Source organism: Lissotriton vulgaris, chromosome 3_1, assembly GCF_964263255.1.
Source record: "Lissotriton vulgaris chromosome 3_1, aLisVul1.2, whole genome shotgun sequence".
NCBI classification, from domain to species: Eukaryota; Metazoa; Chordata; class Amphibia; order Caudata; family Salamandridae; genus Lissotriton; species Lissotriton vulgaris.
Genome location: NC_141689.1, coordinates 663,878,651 through 663,900,593, shown reverse-complemented (window position 1 = coordinate 663,900,593; position 21,943 = coordinate 663,878,651).

Genomic DNA, 21,943 nt, shown 5'->3' with positions numbered 1-21,943 from the left:
CACAAGTCCTTGTTTTAAAATCGGCATGGCATTTTGAATAATACTAGTATCACTAGCATTATTTTTCGACTGAAAAGGCGGGCTCCACGGAGCTCGTTAAAGAAATCAAAAGCTTTATTATCACAATTTCTTTATTTTAACAAGCTCCGTGGAGCCCGCCTTTTTAGTGTAAAAATAATGCTGGTGAAACTGATTACGAGAGACCAAACTCAATGTTCCATTTCTTCTGAGTGGGTCTCAGACTCAGTACCAAAAGCTACTGAAAGCAGCAGCTGGCATAAATAAAGGTTTGGGACCGGCACACAGTTTGCATCACTGGAGCATGTGTGTGCTCTCTGTTGCATCTGCTGCCTTGTCATTGACTTACATGTGCTCCACGGCACTTTTGCAGTGGTGTGTGTGCTCCCCAGCATGTGCTGAATTGGAGTGGGTGTTGTTATATTTGCTGCAATAGTCTGTATGTTTGTGCAGGGTTATTTTCAGCATTTGAAACTATTGTTGTGTGGTTAAAATAAGTTGCATGAATACATATTTGGCTAGTAATCTTGTATCGTTTCTCACTTAACAAGTTTTTATTAAACAACTGTTATTTTTTTATTTTGTTACAAATATGATTATAATACATTCATTGCATCCCATATAATTTAAGGAAGGGAACAGTAAGTAATCCTCAGGACGGGCTTACATCCCCCCCACCCGCCCTCTGGTAAAAAACATGGTGGGGAGCCACAGCCAACTGCCAATTAGTTCAAGGGAGCCACGGGTCAAAAAAGTTTGGGAGCCACTGCCTTAACAGATAAGTGCAAAAATATAAAATCAAAAATATTGAGGAAAAAATATAGATTTAAAAATATATTAAATATATATAATAAATATTAATATTATTTTTAACAAAATAATTAAAATGTAATACATTTTAACAAAATATAACAAACAAATGCAATTTAAAAATATTAACACACACATTTAAAAATGTATACATATACATGTATTTACTTACAAATAATTTATTAACTATTATCTTTAAAACATTTTTAAACTTAAGAAATTATATAAAAATATTATGTATATATATATATATATATATATATATATATATATATATATATATATATATATCAATAATTAAAAAAACATTTGATAATAAATTAAAACATTCAACTATCAAAAAAATGTAAACTTACATTTCTCATTACAATAAATGCAGCAGTAGGGAAAGTGTTAGTGGAATGATAAATGTACTATTTCAACTCCAGTGAGTGCACCATGAGGGAAACTGTTGGATAGTGGAGGGGCAATAATTACTATTCCCTATCCAAAGAGTGCAACTGTCGGGAAAGTGTTGGACAGCAGAGGGGTAACATTTACTATTCCCACTCCAAAGAGTGCAATAGTAGGGAAAGTGTTGTATAGCAGTGGGGTAAAAATTACTAATCCCACTCCAAAGAGTGCAACAGCGGGGTAAGTGTTGGATGTGAAGGAATTACATTTACTATTTCAACTCCAGTGACTGCAACTGTAGGGAAAATGTTGGATAGCAGAGGCATAAAAACTACTATTCCCACTCCAATAAGTGCAACAGTATGGAAAGTTTTGGATAGCTGCGGGGCAACATTACTATTCCCATTCCAGCGAGTACAACCGTATGGAAATTGTTGGATAGTGGAGGGGTAAAAGTTACTCTTCCTACTCCAGTGAGTGTAACAGTAGAGAAAGTGTTGGATAGCGGAGGGGTAAACATTACGATTACCACTCCAGTGTGTGCAAAACTAGGGAAAGTGTTGGATAGCGGAGGGGTTAAAATTACTCTTCCTACTCCAGTGAGTGTAACAGTAGGGAAAGTGCTAGATAGCAGAGGGGTAAACATTACTATTCCCACTCCAGTGAGTGCAAAACTAGGGTGAGTGTTGAATAGTGGAGGAATTAAATTTACTATTCTACATCCACTAAATGCAACAGCAGATAAAATGTTGGATAGTGGAGGGGTAAAATTACTATTGCCACTCCAGTAAGTGCAACAGTAGGGAAAGTGTTGGAAAGGGGAGGGGCATAAATAACAATTTCCACTCCAAAGAATGCAAAAGTATGGAAAGTGTTGAATAGCGGAGTGGTAAAAGTTACTATTCCAACAGCTGTGAGTGCAAAACTAGAGTAATTGTTGGATAGCGGAGTAATTAAATTTACTATTCCAACTCCAGTAAATGCAACAGTACAGAAAATGTTGGATAGCAGAGGGGTAAAAATTACTATTCCCACTCCAGTGACTGCAGCAGTAGGGAAAGTGTTGGATAGCGGAGGGGCAGAAATGCATATTCCCACTCCAGTTAGTGTAACAATAGGGAAAGTGTTGGATTGCAGAGAAACAAAAGTACTAATAACACAAATAATTGAAAAAAAAGTATGACACAATTTTAAAAATCATAAAAATAAATAAACAATATTTAATAATGACGTCCTCACTGCTTGTTGATGCATATTAAGGGAGGCGTCAACAATGATGCCAAGGTTTTTGGCCTGTATCACAGGGACTGGAAGAAGGCCCATTTCTTGTGGCCAGTGTTGTGGGCCCCATAGTTCCTTATCTTTCCCTAGGATCATTACTTCGGTTTTATTGCCGTTTAATTTAAGGAAATTCTCTTGCATCCATCCTGCAATTTCCACAAGTCCTTGTTTTAAAATCGGCATGGCATTTTGAATAATACTAGTATCACTAGCATTATTACACATAAAACACAATCAAATATTACTTTAAAAAAAACTATTACTATTAACAACTAATAATTAAATAATAAACTCATTTAGTACCCACCCTTTAATCCTTTAAAATTAAAACCAAAACATGCAAAAATAAACAATTACCCAAAATAAATATCAAATATTTAACATTAATGAACAACTATATATAAATATTTAAACACAAATGACTTCCCACCCTTTATTCCTATAAAATCCACAACACACACCTAAAATTAACTACAGAATTTTGTAATTAATTACCAATTAAATTATTAAAATGAATGAGAAACTGATTATTAATTCATCGATTAAAAATACATTACTTCCCACCCTTTACACCTATAAACACCACAAAACACACCTAAAATTAATTACACAATTACCATGTTTTATTACTCATTCATTAATTAAAATTAATTAATAACCAATTAATCAATACAAAATTACTTTACACATTTAACACTATAACATATCAATTAAATAAATAATAAATAAAAATGAATCAATACCTTTAATATAATTAAATGTCTTCCTACCCTATTCCCTTATAAACCCACAACCCGCTATGGATCCAAAAATTCAAATGTAAATAATGTAATAAATGTACTATATTTAAATTACTTTCCACCCTATTCCCCTATTATACTAACATCCCACTATGGAACTAAAAGCGCAAAATTCAAATCATTTAAAAAAAAAAAATATATATATATATAATTAAATTACTGCCCACCCTTTCCCCCAATAAACCCACAACCCGTTATGAAACTAAAAATGCAAAATTAAAATAAAAAACAATTAATAACTACAAAAAATGTAACACATATATTAAAAATACAAACAGTTCTTATACCAAAAAACATATATATCACATACATACAAAATATATACTAACCTACATAACAATAATATAAAACAATATGTCTTACTATATTTTTGCAAACGATATTAAACACTTTGATTTTTTTTAAATCGATATTACTTACCTCAAATCGATATTCTTGACCACAATATTCTTGTGGTCGATATTTCTGATCCATGATAATAATGCCTCGATATTTGTGCCACTCCATATTTTGTACTCAATATTTTGTCACTGCACCGCCTCTATAACCTCTGAAATGTGTAATGTGCCCTTGTTTGTTCTCTTCTGCCCTTCACTTTGAGGTTTTACGATAACTGAAAAATGTACTTTGAAATGCTCCATTGTGTATGACCAAGTGAATGCACAATACCTACGTTCTCTATCAAATGAACTGCAGCCACATATTTCATCATACATATAGATACCACAGAAAGCTCTCCCTTTAAACAATATGGCAGGCATCTCTTTCTCTCAAATCATTCACAAAGCTCACTTTTTCTGTAGGAGAGGACATTTCTACCCAGTGGCATAGAAAAGTTGCCAGGCGCCCACATGCAAGAAATGGAAATGGGCCCCCTTGCCACACTGTGTTCATAGAATACATACATATTTGGTGTCCAGGGTTCCCATCACTTCTCTTGGCCCTGGTGTCAGTGAACCAGCTGCACTATTGATAGCTATGCCCCTGTTTCTTCTTAGATGGCCTTATTCACAAAGGTAACCATACACTTTTGTACTTACTTTTTATGTGCAGAATTTTCATAAATTTTCTATTCACTTGTACTTTGTGAATTCCCCAAAAATGTAAAATTACACAAAAGTATATGTTTAGCTTTGTGGATCAGGCTCACAGTGTCCCACGACTGGCTGCCAGGTGCATCAAAAGCGGATAACTTTATTAACATTTCATATAACAACAATCAAGGTTTAGTGAGCTGTAAATCAAGTTTTACTTTCTCCCATAATGTTCCCAGCCACCATGACTTTTCCCATTGAGAGCCTCCAGCCCTCTGCTCTCAGCAGTATTCTTCCTAACGGCTCAGGTAAGCGGTCATATTCTAAACTGACCATCTCCTCTTTGACGCTGCCGGGTTAAAGTCAACCCTTTCATGTAAATCAGCAGCGGACTATTTTAGCAAAAGTGATATCATCTGCTTTCAAGAGACTTGGGGGGTCATTAGCACAGGCGGGCGCATCCTGCATTCCTGACATTGCAGTGGGCGGTGCACTCAGCACCACCCACCACAATGCCAGGAAGGCATGTTGTGCACTTCCATGGACAACATGGCAGGCACCGCGCGATGTCTGCCATGTTGTGCATGGAACTGCAGGGGGGGTACCATAGGTACCCCCATGTGTACCCCCCACACTCCCCGGAGTCCCTGGGGGCCCACAACAGGCCCCCGCAAGCAGACTTAGCATGCCTTTCCGTGGCGCCAATGCCACCAAGGAAAGGCATGTTCCAGGCCACATCCAAATATGGCTGGCGGTGTCTAATAGACCTTCCATCTGCTGTATTCAAATGGGCACTGGAAGAATGGGCTATGATATTACTTCCCTTATACAACCATCTACCTTTCAGATACCAGACTCATGGAAAGGCTCAATTGTATGCCCAATTCTTAAGAAAGGAGATCCTTCCCTTCCAGCTAACTACCGACTCATTGCCCTATTAGATCTTGAGGCCAAGGTATATGCTCGGAGTCTTCTAAAGTCACTAGAAAAATGGGTAGCGAAAAAAAATATTTTACCATACCTTCAAACTACCTCCACAATTGACATCACTGCCCTAACCATTCTGAGTCAACAAGCAATTCCCCCTCTATTGCTGCTTTATAGACTACAGCGCCACCTTCGATAAAGTGTCTGTTAACACTTTATGGAGAAAATTAGACAGGTGGCAGATCCCACAGAGCCCCCTCGGAGCCCTTATCTCCTAGCATAAGAACACATAGAGCGAGATAAAACTGGCCCCACGACAGTCTCTGCAAAATTTCCAACTTCAGACAGCCTAAAGCAAGGATGTGTTCTGGCTCCCCTTTGTTTAACCTCTACACTGCTGACCTGGGGAGATTCCTGCAGCAAAGCAGCCTCCTTCCGCCAAAACTGGGCCACGCAAAAACAAAATTGCACATTCTGCACTACACTGACAAAATTGTCATAATGAACCAGGCCTCCAAAGAGCCTTGTGTAAGCTCCACAAATACAATACAGCTAATGGTCTTGAAATTACCAAGATGAGACCAAAGTCTTGATTTTTGGCCGTTGCAAGAAAAAGAGTCTAACAAGTTACATTGGGCCCGCAAAGATTAAAACAACATCAAAATACAATTACCTGGGGGTTTGGTTTAGTGAGTCTTCTAGACCATCAGTTCACTTAGGTGCCTTGAAAAAGAGAGCTGGAGCAACAACTTACAGCCTGACCAGTCCCTGAGTAGGCCTTCTGCTGAACCCATACTGAAGGTGATCAAAGCTACCTGACTTCCTTGCTTAAGTTACGGGCACCAGGCCTTTCCTGGTGCATGCTCAGCCAGCCTTGACCACGCCCAGGTCAACATTTATAAAAAAATCTTTTGTCTCCCAAATTACATTGACAGGGCAAGACTGCGACTAGAGCTGGGCCTCCAAAGACAATCTATTTTCTGTGAGGCTGACACCCTGAAGTACTACATAAGGGCATTTAAAGCCCGGTTAAAAGAAAGTCTTGTCAGCTCTGAGAATCCACGAAACCGTCAAATTGTACAAGCCATAAAAATGCTGCATATTGACTAAACATCACTAACTGCAGAATCTATTCCATACAGTCTGGAAAAGGGTTATCATCAAGCAGGTTAGATGAATTTCCTACCAGATGGACATTCAGGTCTTAAAAATGTCAATTATCCTGCTCCCCTTGAACGATTCATACCTTCCAGCCACGGCCTTACCTGTTTGATAGTCTGAACGCAGTGGCCCACAAAAACTATAATGTTTATGCGTCTTCTAGGTCTGCGCTACACTTCCTTCAACCGATGGGCTCCAACAGGTGAGGAGAGGGCTTGTGACAGTGTAATTACAGGTCTGAATCATGGCTGCATCTTCTGTGCTGTTGTCCCGCTCTTGACGCTCCTAGAAGACTTCTCTTAAAACCCTTATATCTAAAAAGGGGCATCAGCACATATTGGGAGGCTTCTGCTCCCTGTTTTACTTCCTCAGACATTCAAGCACTTGCAAGATCCAGAAAATATGTGAGACTTTTGGACAACCTGCTCTCTTCCTCTCCTGCCTCTGCCCAATTGTCCCACCTTCCTAAAAACTCCTCACAGACAATTTTTGCACTTTGCCCTAGAGTCTCTTCACCAAATTGAGCCATAAGGCTCATTATATCCTTGATTTTGAAGCTTGTACTGTGATTATACCAGTAAATATTAGATTGCCTTGTTAGAAATATGTGTTACAAATTCGATGGTTTACTTCACTTTGTTTTTAATATGGTTAAGATGCTACGGAGACATTGTATTGCAATGTTTTTATTTAACTGTGCTAATTCAATAAATTCAAATCAGTGTCTCACTAAAGCTAACACCAAGGTCAATCTAGTGCGACACAGTCAGCTTCCCTGACGAAAGCCATCCATCTGACAAGGTTGTGCCATTGTAACCTACATTGCTTCCTATGAAATAATCTGTTCTCACACATCAAACTATCACTTTTGCACACAACCTTGTGTGGATAGAGCTTAAAAAGAGTACAATTACAAGAAACACCTTCCTTATTCATAATATCTATAACAGGAACCCTGTGTAGAAAAAAATCCTTCTGCTAATACAAGATTGATCAATAGATTGACACTGTCAAACATGACTATCAATTGAGTCTTCTGGAACGTAGGATGGGGCTCTCAGACTCAGTTCTAAAATGGTTTGCCTCTTTTCTCAATAACAGAACTCAGAGGGTCAAATCCAATCAAACACTATTCATTTCCAGTCCCTGCACTCTGGGGGTGCCCCAAGGGTCCTCTCTCTCTCCCACGCTTTTCAACCTATTCATTGAACCTTTTACTGAAATCCTCCAAGCATCCACCATCCAATGTCACATGTATGCGTATGACACCCAGTTGTACCTGAAAATCTCTTCACCTGATGATGTCAAGACACTCCACTGAATCCTGCCCAAATCAATCCCAAAACTGGTTAACCTTCAACCACCTCAAACTGAATGTCCTCAAAACTGAATTCCTCATTATCTCACTGACCAAGCTAACCCCCATCGTGGAGAAATATTTTAAAAATCTCTCTGTTTTAAAATGCACACCACACATCATAGACTCTATGAAATTGCTTAGAATACTGCTAGATAAGAACTTAAACATTCATGATCAGACCCCAATGACTCATCTTATTTGTTTCTACTCACATGTCTTCTGACTTCCTGTCATGCTTGCTTTGTGACTTGGCAATTGTAGGGTTTTAATACCTGCCTGTATTATGTCACTACGTTCCTGTTGATATTTGGATATATCACTGTTTTTCTCTCACAATTGTTTACCTTATGTGTTCTGCATCTTGTCAGTAAAGTACTCTGATACCATTTAGGGTCCAATTTGCGCTATATAAAACATTTAACATAAATAAATAGATAAATAGATATAGGTTTGCTCATGTCCTTCTTCCCTTCGTGTATATTATACAATCCTGGTCTGAAAAAGGCATACCATTAGGCCTTGTGAATCTTTTGACCTCTCCCTCAGGAGACATAATTATTTTGCTTTTTGCCTTTCTCTAGAGGCACCATGAAAATGTGGTTGATTTAACTCTTGAAGTTATACAGCAGCAGTACAGCAAGGCAGACATTTGCATGCCTAGCAGGAGCCTGTGTCATTACATGTTTGGTAGAACGCATGGAACCAGTGCCTACAAAAGTAGTAGCAGCCATGATATAGTAATATTGACGGTGTCAAGACTGACCACTAACCTGTACTACAGATTTTTCTGCCTTGGCAGTGATATGTCCTCCAGTAATCTAGGGGCAACGGAAAGGCAGTAATATAACACTCACACTGCCAATCCGGGAGACCCCAGGGGGTAAGGGGGATTGGGACGAGAAAGAGTTAAGCAAGAAGATGAGGATGCTGGTAAGTCTGGCTTCACTGAAACACTCATCTCTCTGGAATATCTGGGAGTTCTTGGTATCTTGGGTAACAGAAAGGAATGGACACATATATCACTCTCATGCAGATACACATTGTTCTTCCTATTACTATTAACAGCACAACAAATATACATGACCAAGAATTTCAAGCTCTTGAGTATTTCTTCTCAATGTTACGCTATATTTAAACGTTTCATACCTAAAAACAACATTTTAGTATATTTTAAAATTGTTAGTCTACTTGATGAGAATCTTTCCAATGAGAGGATGTGTTTCGTAAAAGAAGAAAATTAAAGTTCTGTAAGTTGTACATATTTTTTCTGCCTTCAATAACATCTTTGGTTATAACAATTGCACTTACTCTACTCTTTAAAACTTGCTTGTTGATATTCACTGGAATTCACCAAGAAGAATATGTCATGAAATAAACATCGCATGAGAATTCTACGTTGCACATCATATGAGTAGGTATATATATATATATATATATATATATATATATATATATATAATATATATATATATATATATATATATACATATTTATATATATTACCTACTCTACTGGCGGTCGCCAGTAGGTAGTTATAGCTAGGACCTAGTTTCCATAGGAAATCCACAACATTCTATTTGGAATAACTTTGGCGTCGGTGGACGAATCTCCGCGAATTTCTCCAAGAAAATGGCCTGCTCAATTTTCCGGTGTTGCCCAAACTCTATCTCCTCCCAAAAGTCCACAAAAAGGTTGTCCTAGTTCCCGGTAGACCCGGTAGACCCATCATCTCGGCGATTGGTGGAGTTGCAGAACATGTTACTGAGTATATTGATTACTTTCTGCAAGACATTGTCAAAGATTTGCCAACATATATTAAGGATCAGAAAAATTAAGGGTGTTCCATGGACTGATGATTTTCTATTTATTACTTTAGACATTGAATCGCTCTATACGAGCATAGTACACACAACAGGTCTAAAGGCATTGGAACATTTTCTTCACAAAAGATCTATCAACTGTTATAACCATAACAAAATGATAATCGAATTAACAACATGGTGTCTCAACAACAACTTTTTTCTATTTGGCAATGATGTTTATCTCCAGAAATGTGGTGTTGGAATGGGGGCCTGCTTCTCCCCCAGCTATGCGTGTCTTCATGTAGGCTGGTGGGAGGAGCAGGTCCTTAAACGCACACATGGGGCCACCTTTGACAAACATGTGATACATTGGATGCGTTATATATACAATGTTTTTATTCTTTGGAGGGGTGATTTTGACAGTGCCAATACCTTCCTCACGTCCATTAATGCCAATCAGGAGAATCTTAAGTTCACTTCCACCATTAGCAATTCTGAGGCAGAATTTCTTGATGTCAAAATATTTGTACACAATGGGCTATTAAGCACTAAGCTGCATAGGAAAAGCACTGCTGGCAACAACATCTTACATGCCAGCAGTGCTCATCCTAGACATATTATTGACAATATTCCGTTTGGTGAGCTTCTTAGGCTTAAACGGATTTGCAGTACAGACACGGATTTGGCAATTTGTACAAAAGAGGCTCTGGGCCGGTTTAGATGTAGGGGTTACAAAGAATCCATACTAAAACAAGAAGTCTCTAAGACTAATGCTAGAATCCGTGAATCTTTGCTTCTGACCGTTGAGAGCACTCCCTCAGAAGCTGTTTCAGATATGGATGACCAAGCTCCTAGATTCATCAGGTCCATAACGAAGCAAAGATGGTCTATCCTAAAAACTGACCTAGTCCTGTCACCTAGACTACCAGTTGGCCCCGCCATTACTTATCGGGAGGGACCTTCCTTAAAAACTCAAATAAGTTGTGACTTTCCTGAGCTTGCTAGAAAGAAGAATGGTTAAAATCCCGGCTGGGATTTAAATGTTGCTCCAGTTGCAGGGCATGTAAATTTGGGATTGACACGACCCAATACTCTACACCGTTTAGCCCAATTATGATTAACATCAAGGGCTCATTTACCTGCAAAACCGAATTTGCGGTCTATGTCCTGACATGCACCTGTGGCCTTAGATATGTTGGCAGTACTAGGCTACAGGTGCATGTCAGGATTCTCCAGCACCTGCGGGCGATTGTTAATAACGATGGCACATATCCGGTGGCTAGGCACTTCAAAGCCAGACATAATAATAACTTACAGTGCCTTAGCTACTATGTCATCGCCTCAGTTCCCAAGCAACGCAGAGGAGGAGATAGAGACAAAATGCTCAGAAAACTTGAATCTCACATGATTCTAGAACTAGACAGCATATTCCCTAATGGTTTGAATACTACAGAGGATTTACATTGTTTTTATAAATCTATAAATTGACCAACTTAGCTACTTATGCCCAGTCGCCTCTTTGCCTATTTAATCTTGAATTTTGCCTTTACATTTCACCTTTTTCCTATTACATGATTTCTTCTATTTTCACCTAATAGTATGTATTTTGTTTAGACACTTTTCAAAATTTGGACATAGACATTTTGACAAGTTCATACGAATTTGTCTCTTTTGTTTATATTACCTTCTGTGTTATGGTTCTTTTTGTATTAGAATTCTGAGTTCTTAAATATGTAGATTTTTTAATGTGTCTGATATTAGAAGCTGGATTTGGGCTTTTATTCTCTCTTTTTCCTGCATCTTCTAAAGATTTCATAATATTGACCTTATATGCATTTATGCAGATACATTTCCAATGTTACTGTGTTACTTCCTAGTACATGTGAGGATTAAGGTTTACATTTGCCAATTTGCACATTGTTCCTGCATGTATATACCTTTGCGTAATTTGCACATTTCTCACTTTGCACTTTATTGCAGGATTTGCACAAATACAACCAATGGCGTATTTTTGCACATGCAACATTTGCACTATTCCACACAGTAACTTTATTGGTCAATGCATTTATGCTTTTATATGCATATGAATTTTCAGCACATTTTATGCTTTTAAACATATACTCAGGGGACCAAATGAATTATGGATTAAATACATAACAATCATGTTTTTACCCATTGTTATTTGACATCAGAAGTATTAACCATGAAAATTCAGAAGACAGACTTGTATGTTCACAGTCAGTAGTTTGTCCTTGCTTTTCATTATCACATGGGTGTTGTGAAAAAAACTGTGAAAGAATTATGAGAAAAAAATGTATTTAAATGGTGGATGGTTCATTGGCTGACGATCTGTGAGCAAGGGCGGATGCCCGAAACGCGTCAGATTAAGTGACTCTACTAAAATAGATATCTTTGCCGAAGAAATCCGTTTGGATTTGCGTGGTCTCTACTATCGCGGTGGCGGTGTGGTGGAAGATTACTGTGGACGTATATATATATATATATATATCAAGGAAAACTCGTCTCGAAAATCCAAAGTGCTGCCAAGTCTCAAACAGCCAAGGAAAACGAAGAGAGGAACCCAGGAATGGTGCCAAACAAGTGCGTTTATTTGTGCTCAATCTTGCCCAGCATGCCCGCCATTACGCGTTTCGACAGTATCCACTGTCTTGATCACATGATGTGATCGCAAAGTTACATGGGAATTTATTTGCCTTTTCATTGACACAAAAGGTGGACTACATAGCGACCACCGCATTTTAACAATGTGTTTTCAAAAGGGTATATTGAAGACAAAGAAAGGACTAAACCATAAGTATTTAGCCCTCCTTGTTTGTAAGATAAAACCCATAGTGGGTGAACAAACAGAAGTATATACATATTTGTGCAAATTTGCAAATAAATAAGTATTTATAAAAAACTTCATGAATATATACATATAAATATACAAATGCGAACGTATAAATACATAGATCATAAAATTCAAATGTAAGTTCCTATTGTCTGACCCTTCTAAAAAGACATCTATTAGATAATTTATCCCAAGTGGGATTATCACTAAAGTGTCGAGTGCTATATGTAAACATAATTTACTGTAAACATTGGCAATATCTATCATTCAATTCCCATAATGTAACAAGGAGCAGCCATCAATGCTAAAGTGCAAAATAAGAGAAAATGTTAAAGTGTATAGTGCTAACAGAAATTGTTCAAAACTTTTTTTTAAAAAAAGGGAAGAGCCCCTCCCTTTAGATTTCATCAAACTGACAGATGTTGCCACACAGTATCATCCTTAAATGCAAATCCATAAAAAACGTACCACTGACGTATTATTATTTTTCATTATCTCTACAGTTTACATAAGACAGTATTTTTTCAGTTTATATAAGACAGTATTTTTTCTTTTCTTTACCAAAACAGTATACTTATTCTTATCGGGGTTAAGGCAGAGCTATAGATGATATGAACTACAGACAAGTGTATAAATCCTCACTGGCGTTAAGACCTCCAGGAGTACGGCTGTTAAGTTCTAAAATATACCGAGTCTCAAGGACCCTCAATAGCCCATCCCTATTTCCTCCTCTCTTTAGGGGTGGCACACAATCTATTACAAAATAGGTAAGGTGCTTGGGATCACTCCCATGCACTGCTTGAAAATGACGTGCCACTGGATATGATTGCTCATTATTAGAGATTGCCCTCAGGTGCTGCAGTATTCTCCTGTGAACCGGCAGCCGGGTACTCCCTACATACCTAAGTTCACAGGGGCACTGCAGCACATAAACGGCAAACTCCGTTTTACAAGACAACTGTTTGGTTATTAAAACAGGTTCCTCTTTAAATGGGATGCTATAACGTATAGTATTGCATCCATTCTTGCAGGCCTTACAACTTGAACATTTTACAAAACCTTTCCTCAAATCCATAAAGGTTTTAGATATTGGAAGTTCCAAGTGGTTCTTTACTAGCCTGTCTGACATAGAGGGCGACTTTCTGAAAGAAAACTCAGGTCTTTTGCCCACTGTCCCACCAATGACGGGATCCCCCGTCACCAGGTTCCAGTTGCGGCTAAAGATTCGCCTAATCTCGTTGTGTTGTTGGTTATATGTAACCACTACCCTTGAGCTATCTTTGGAAGTCTTTTCTTGTTCAGCTTCACATTTTGATTTAGGTGCCAGAATCTGGGCCCTAGTCATGTTGTTTGCACGCTCAATGGCCCTGGCTATGACTCTGGGTGAATATCCCCTAGCCAAAAAACGTGATCTGCTGGATTCCATGGCTCTAAGGCACTCCCCGTCATCACTACAAATTCTTTTTATACGTAGCATCTCCCCAAAGGGGATGCTTTGTATTAAGTGATGCGGGTGTTGGCTTGCTGCGTGTAGTATGGTATTACCCGCAGTGGGCTTTCTGTATAATCGTGTCGCTAAGCTGCCCTCATGTATATAAACCTCTATGTCGAGAAAACAAAGCTGTGATTTACTCATGGTTGCAGTGAACTCTAAATTCAGATCATTACAGTTTAAAGCTTTCACAAATTCCTGGGCTTCAAGTATAGTGCCTCGCCATATGAAGAAAAGATCGTCTATGTACCTTACATAGAACGGCACATGCTCCCTCATAATGGCCTGATGCTGTACCATGAGGACCTGTTCCTCCCACCAGCCCATGTGCAAGCACGCTAGGCTGGGAGAAAAACAGGCCCCCATAGCTACCCCTCTAACCTGCTGATAAACTTGACTATTGAACAAAAAATAATTTTGCTCTAGACAGATCTTTATCATAGCAGTTAACATGGAATTGTGGGCTGAAAAGCTAATGGATCTTCTGTTCAAAAAATAATTCACTGCCCTAATACCGTCTAGATGACGTATAGACGTATATAAGGATGTAACATCTAAACTCATAAGTACACAGTTCTGCTCCCAAACAAAATTGCCCAATTTTCTGACAAAATCTGAGGAGTCCTGTATGTAAGAGTCCAAATTTTTTACACTGTCCTGTAAAAAGTAATCGATGTAAACTGACATCTTTTCGGTGGAGCTGTTAATCGCTGAGATTATGGGTCTGCCAGGAGGGATTTCAGTGTTCTTATGGACCTTTGGGAGTAGATAAAAGGAGGGGATGACCGGGAAGTCCTTCTTTAAAAACCCCAGCTCCTCCTTTGTGATCAGATTGCTGCATTTCCATGCAATTAGTTTGGCCTCTGATCTTCCCATGCCAGCCTTACAGCTCCCAAATTGCTCCTTCTGTAACATGAATGGTCTTGCAGTTGTTTTTCAGCTTCCTCAATATACATCCGGCGAGGCCACAGTACTATATTACCACCCTTGTCTGCTTGGCGGACCAGAATGGTATCGTCCGATTCCAGTTTTTTCACCAGGGCATGGAAACTCTGATTTTGATTATTAATCACTCTCCGCCTCTTGTTGGTGGTGATATACAGTTGTTTCAGGTCCTTTGTAATTAAGTCCTGATACACATCAATGTTGTCATGTGGCATTAGAGGGAGAAACACTGATTTTGGTTTGAACGGAGTGGCCCCCGAAGCTTGATCTACTCTTGACCTTACTAGAGGCAAGTTTGTTGAGGGATTAATTTCCTCATGTAAATCCCATATCTCCTCAAAATCCTCTCTGTCACCTGCTTCCAAGGTGACTGAGTCTATTTCAGTTACTCCCAACTTTTTCTTTTTTGCCGGTTGCATTTTAAAATATTTTTTCAACTTTAATTTTCTCACAAAGCGGAAAGCATCCATTCTTGTGTCTGCATAATTAAAGTTGCACGGAGGGCAAAATGACAAACCCAGACTTAAAATATTGGTTTCTTTTTCAGTCAATTTCAAAGTAGTTAAGTTCATTATTGTGTTGGGGCTGCTGCCTGTGTTTTTGCCGCTTTTTTCTTGTTGTTCCAATGGCTTTTCTTTTGGCTGTTGTTTGCTTTGCCTTTTGTTGCACTTTCTCCTCTCACCTCGTTTTCTGTTGGCCCTTTGGCGTTTTGACCGCCAGTCTGTCCTCTGGATCTCAGTGTGTCTCGACGATCCTGACACATACAGCTCATTTCCTGGGCCTTGGAGAGTGCTGTAAACCCCAGCGGCATGCTTCTTGCCCCTTCATTGTCCGATCCGCTGCCCACAGAGCTTTCCTCTGGAGAGGAAGGGATATTTGGTGCACTGTCTGGAGCGGCCACCCGTGTTTTTCTAGCCCTCGCCTTGATGTTTTCATAGCGTTTGGCATAGGTGAAGATCTGCCCGTGTAAATAATCCAAGCGGTCCCGCTCGAATTTGTAGGCTTTCCGTTTCTTTATAATGTCTTCCTCCTTAATTAGCCGGGTTTGCATTTCGGCCCGCATTTTATCCGTAGCCTCACTTCTTCCCATGCCTTCTATCTCCTCTTCTAGTGATTCAATCTGTGCCTGTAACTTGCAACGGTCAGATTCAGCATATTTTACCAATATCTTCATCAGTTTTGCAGAAGATTCTAAGTTTGTCTCCGCCCATTCAGTGAGCATCTCTGGATCGGGTGTTTCATAACTAGGGGCTAAGCTGATTCGTAACCCTCTAGGAACCCGTCCCTCCTGCAGATACATAGTCAGCGATTTGTTTTCCCACCATTTAGATTGTTCCTTTATTTTCAATTTTTCGAGCTTTCTATACAAGTCCCGTACTGTCGGATTTGCATTTGTAACGGATGTCGGCCGTGTGGAGTCAGCACCCCCAGCCGGGGGTTGTACAAATACGAGGCCAGCCGCCTCCTCTCTGCTCCGCAATACATCCGCGGACATGCTTCTGCTGTAGCTTGTTTAATTTGAGCTGCACTTGTCAAACAAGGACGCGCGTTCACTAGGTGCAAATTCCTTCTTGCTAAACGTGGACGCCGCCTTCGGCACACTCCCCACCGGACAATCTCAATTTGCCTACCTCGTCGGAATACCGCCGTGCAATTAGTCCTCTCGAAACCAAGCGCCGCGATTCCGGTAACCAAGGCAGGAGTCTTCAGCGTCCGGGGGTTCTCGGCGGTTAACTTCAAGCCGAAGTTTTGTAAGGACAGCCTCGTAAACGAAACTCTCTGCTTCCAGCCGCCAAACCACTTCACAAGGGGGGAGGGGTTCCTCTCGCACCAACGGAAGCCTCCAGGTGCAATATGTCAAGGAAAACTCGTCTCGAAAATCCAAAGTGCTGCCAAGTCTCAAACAGCCAAGGAAAACGAAGAGAGGAACCCAGGAATGGTGCCAAACAAGTGCGTTTATTTGTGCTCAATCTTGCCCAGCATGCCCGCCATTACGCGTTTCGACAGTATCCACTGTCTTGATCACATGATGTGATCGCAAAGTTACATGGGAATTTATTTGCCTTTTCATTGACACAAAAGGTGGACTACATAGCGACCACCGCATTTTAACAATGTGTTTTCAAAAGGGTATATTGAAGACAAAGAAAGGACTAAACCATAAGTATTTAGCCCTCCTTGTTTGTAAGATAAAACCCATAGTGGGTGAACAAACAGAAGTATATACATATTTGTGCAAATTTGCAAATAAATAAGTATTTATAAAAAACTTCATGAATATATACATATAAATAAACAAATGCGAACGTATAAATACATAGATCATAAAATTCAAATGTAAGTTCCTATTGTCTGACCCTTCTAAAAAGACATCTATTAGATAATTTATCCCAAGTGGGATTATCACTAAAGTGTCGAGTGCTATATGTAAACATAATTTACTGTAAACATTGGCAATATCTATCATTCAATTCCCATAATGTAACAAGGAGCAGCCATCAATGCTAAAGTGCAAAATAAGAGAAAATGTTAAAGTGTATAGTGCTAACAGAAATTGTTCAAAACTTTTTTTTAAAAAAAGGGAAGAGCCCCTCCCTTTAGATTTCATCAAACTGACAGATGTTGCCACACAGTATCATCCTTAAATGCAAATCCATAAAAAACGTACCACTGACGTATTATTATTTTTCATTATCTCTACAGTTTACATAAGACAGTATTTTTTCAGTTTATATAAGACAGTATTTTTTCTTTTCTTTACCAAAACAGTATACTTATTCTTATCGGGGTTAAGGCAGAGCTATAGATGATATGAACTACAGACAAGTGTATAAATCCTCACTGGCGTTAAGACCTCCAGGAGTACGGCTGTTAAGTTCTAAAATATACCGAGTCTCAAGGACCCTCAATAGCCCATCCCTATTTCCTCCTCTCTTTAGGGGTGGCACACAATCTATTACAAAATAGGTAAGGTGCTTGGGATCACTCCCATGCACTGCTTGAAAATGACGTGCCACTGGATATGATTGCTCATTATTAGAGATTGCCCTCAGGTGCTGCAGTATTCTTCTGTGAACCGGCAGCCGGGTACTCCCTACATACCTAAGTTCACAGGGGCACTGCAGCACATAAACGGCAAACTCCGTTTTACAAGACAACTGTTTGGTTATTAAAACAGGTTCCTCTTTAAATGGGATGCTATAACGTATAGTATTGCATCCATTCTTGCAGGCCTTACAACTTGAACATTTTACAAAACCTTTCCTCAAATCCATAAAGGTTTTAGATATTGGAAGTTCCAAGTGGTTCTTTACTAGCCTGTCTGACATAGAGGGCGACTTTCTGAAAGAAAACTCAGGTCTTTTGCCCACTGTCCCACCAATGACGGGATCCCCCGTCACCAGGTTCCAGTTGCGGCTAAAGATTCGCCTAATCTCGTTGTGTTGTTGGTTATATGTAACCACTACCCTTGAGCTATCTTTGGAAGTCTTTTCTTGTTCAGCTTCACATTTTGATTTAGGTGCCAGAATCTGGGCCCTAGTCATGTTGTTTGCACGCTCAATGGCCCTGGCTATGACTCTGGGTGAATATCCCCTAGCCAAAAAACGTGATCTGCTGGATTCCATGGCTCTAAGGCACTCCCCGTCATCACTACAAATTCTTTTTATACGTAGCATCTCCCCAAAGGGGATGCTTTGTATTAAGTGATGCGGGTGTTGGCTTGCTGCGTGTAGTATGGTATTACCCGCAGTGGGCTTTCTGTATAATCGTGTCGCTAAGCTGCCCTCATGTATATAAATCTCTATGTCGAGAAAACAAAGCTGTGATTTACTCATGGTTGCAGTGAACTCTAAATTCAGATCATTACAGTTTAAAGCTTTCACAAATTCCTGGGCTTCAAGTATAGTGCCTCGCCATATGAAGAAAAGATCGTCTATGTACCTTACATAGAACGGCACATGCTCCCTCATAATGGCCTGATGCTGTACCATGAGGACCTGTTCCTCCCACCAGCCCATGTGCAAGCACGCTAGGCTGGGAGAAAAACAGGCCCCCATAGCTACCCCTCTAACCTGCTGATAAACTTGACTATTGAACAAAAAATAATTTTGCTCTAGACAGATCTTTATCATAGCAGTTAACATGGAATTGTGGGCTGAAAAGCTAATGGATCTTCTGTTCAAAAAATAATTCACTGCCCTAATACCGTCTAGATGACGTATAGACGTATATAAGGATGTAACATCTAAACTCATAAGTACACAGTTCTGCTCCCAAACAAAATTGCCCAATTTTCTGACAAAATCTGAGGAGTCCTGTATGTAAGAGTCCAAATTTTTTACACTGTCCTGTAAAAAGTAATCGATGTAAACTGACATCTTTTCGGTGGAGCTGTTAATCGCTGAGATTATGGGTCTGCCAGGAGGGATTTCAGTGTTCTTATGGACCTTTGGGAGTAGATAAAAGGAGGGGATGACCGGGAAGTCCTTCTTTAAAAACCCCAGCTCCTCCTTTGTGATCAGATTGCTGCATTTCCATGCAATTAGTTTGGCCCTCTGATCTTCCCATGCCAGCCTTACAGCTCCCAAATTGCTCCTTCTGTAACATGAATGGTCTTGCAGTTGTTTTTCAGCTTCCTCAATATACATCCGGCGAGGCCACAGTACTATATTACCACCCTTGTCTGCTTGGCGGACCAGAATGGTATCGTCCGATTCCAGTTTTTTCACCAGGGCATGGAAACTCTGATTTTGATTATTAATCACTCTCCGCCTCTTGTTGGTGGTGATATACAGTTGTTTCAGGTCCTTTGTAATTAAGTCCTGATACACATCAATGTTGTCATGTGGCATTAGAGGGAGAAACACTGATTTTGGTTTGAACGGAGTGGCCCCCGAAGCTTGATCTACTCTTGACCTTACTAGAGGCAAGTTTGTTGAGGGATTAATTTCCTCATGTAAATCCCATATCTCCTCAAAATCCTCTCTGTCACCTGCTTCCAAGGTGACTGAGTCTATTTCAGTTACTCCCAACTTTTTCTTTTTTGCCGGTTGCATTTTAAAATATTTTTTCAACTTTAATTTTCTCACAAAGCGGAAAGCATCCATTCTTGTGTCTGCATAATTAAAGTTGCACGGAGGGCAAAATGACAAACCCAGACTTAAAATATTGGTTTCTTTTTCAGTCAATTTCAAAGTAGTTAAGTTCATTATTGTGTTGGGGCTGCTGCCTGTGTTTTTGCCGCTTTTTTCTTGTTGTTCCAATGGCTTTTCTTTTGGCTGTTGTTTGCTTTGCCTTTTGTTGCACTTTCTCCTCTCACCTCGTTTTCTGTTGGCCCTTTGGCGTTTTGACCGCCAGTCTGTCCTCTGGATCTCAGTGTGTCTCGACGATCCTGACACATACAGCTCATTTCCTGGGCCTTGGAGAGTGCTGTAAACCCCAGCGGCATGCTTCTTGCCCCTTCATTGTCCGATCCGCTGCCCACAGAGCTTTCCTCTGGAGAGGAAGGGATATTTGGTGCACTGTCTGGAGCGGCCACCCGTGTTTTTCTAGCCCTCGCCTTGATGTTTTCATAGCGTTTGGCATAGGTGAAGATCTGCCCGTGTAAATAATCCAAGCGGTCCCGCTCGAATTTGTAGGCTTTCCGTTTCTTTATAATGTCTTCCTCCTTAATTAGCCGGGTTTGCATTTCGGCCCGCATTTTATCCGTAGCCTCACTTCTTCCCATGCCTTCTATCTCCTCTTCTAGTGATTCAATCTGTGCCTGTAACTTGCAACGGTCAGATTCAGCATATTTTACCAATATCTTCATCAGTTTTGCAGAAGATTCTAAGTTTGTCTCCGCCCATTCAGTGAGCATCTCTGGATCGGGTGTTTCATAACTAGGGGCTAAGCTGATTCGTAACCCTCTAGGAACCCGTCCCTCCTGCAGATACATAGTCAGCGATTTGTTTTCCCACCATTTAGATTGTTCCTTTATTTTCAATTTTTCGAGCTTTCTATACAAGTCCCGTACTGTCGGATTTGCATTTGTAACGGATGTCGGCCGTGTGGAGTCAGCACCCCCAGCCGGGGGTTGTACAAATACGAGGCCAGCCGCCTCCTCTCTGCTCCGCAATACATCCGCGGACATGCTTCTGCTGTAGCTTGTTTAATTTGAGCTGCACTTGTCAAACAAGGACGCGCGTTCACTAGGTGCAAATTCCTTCTTGCTAAACGTGGACGCCGCCTTCGGCACACTCCCCACCGGACAATCTCAATTTGCCTACCTCGTCGGAATACCGCCGTGCAATTAGTCCTCTCGAAACCAAGCGCCGCGATTCCGGTAACCAAGGCAGGAGTCTTCAGCGTCCGGGGGTTCTCGGCGGTTAACTTCAAGCCGAAGTTTTGTAAGGACAGCCTCGTAAACGAAACTCTCTGCTTCCAGCCGCCAAACCACTTCACAAGGGGGGAGGGGTTCCTCTCGCACCAACGGAAGCCTCCAGGTGCAATATGTCAAGGAAAACTCGTCTCGAAAATCCAAAGTGCTGCCAAGTCTCAAACAGCCAAGGAAAACGAAGAGAGGAACCCAGGAATGGTGCCAAACAAGTGCGTTTATTTGTGCTCAATCTTGCCCAGCATGCCCGCCATTACGCGTTTCGACAGTATCCACTGTCTTGATCACATGATGTGATCGCAAAGTTACATGGGAATTTATTTGCCTTTTCATTGACACAAAAGGTGGACTACATAGCGACCACCGCATTTTAACAATGTGTTTTCAAAAGGGTATATTGAAGACAAAGAAAGGACTAAACCATAAGTATTTAGCCCTCCTTGTTTGTAAGATAAAACCCATAGTGGGTGAACAAACAGAAGTATATACATATTTGTGCAAATTTGCAAATAAATAAGTATTTATAAAAAACTTCATGAATATATACATATAAATATACAAATGCGAACGTATAAATACATAGATCATAAAATTCAAATGTAAGTTCCTATTGTCTGACCCTTCTAAAAAGACATCTATTAGATAATTTATCCCAAGTGGGATTATCACTAAAGTGTCGAGTGCTATATGTAA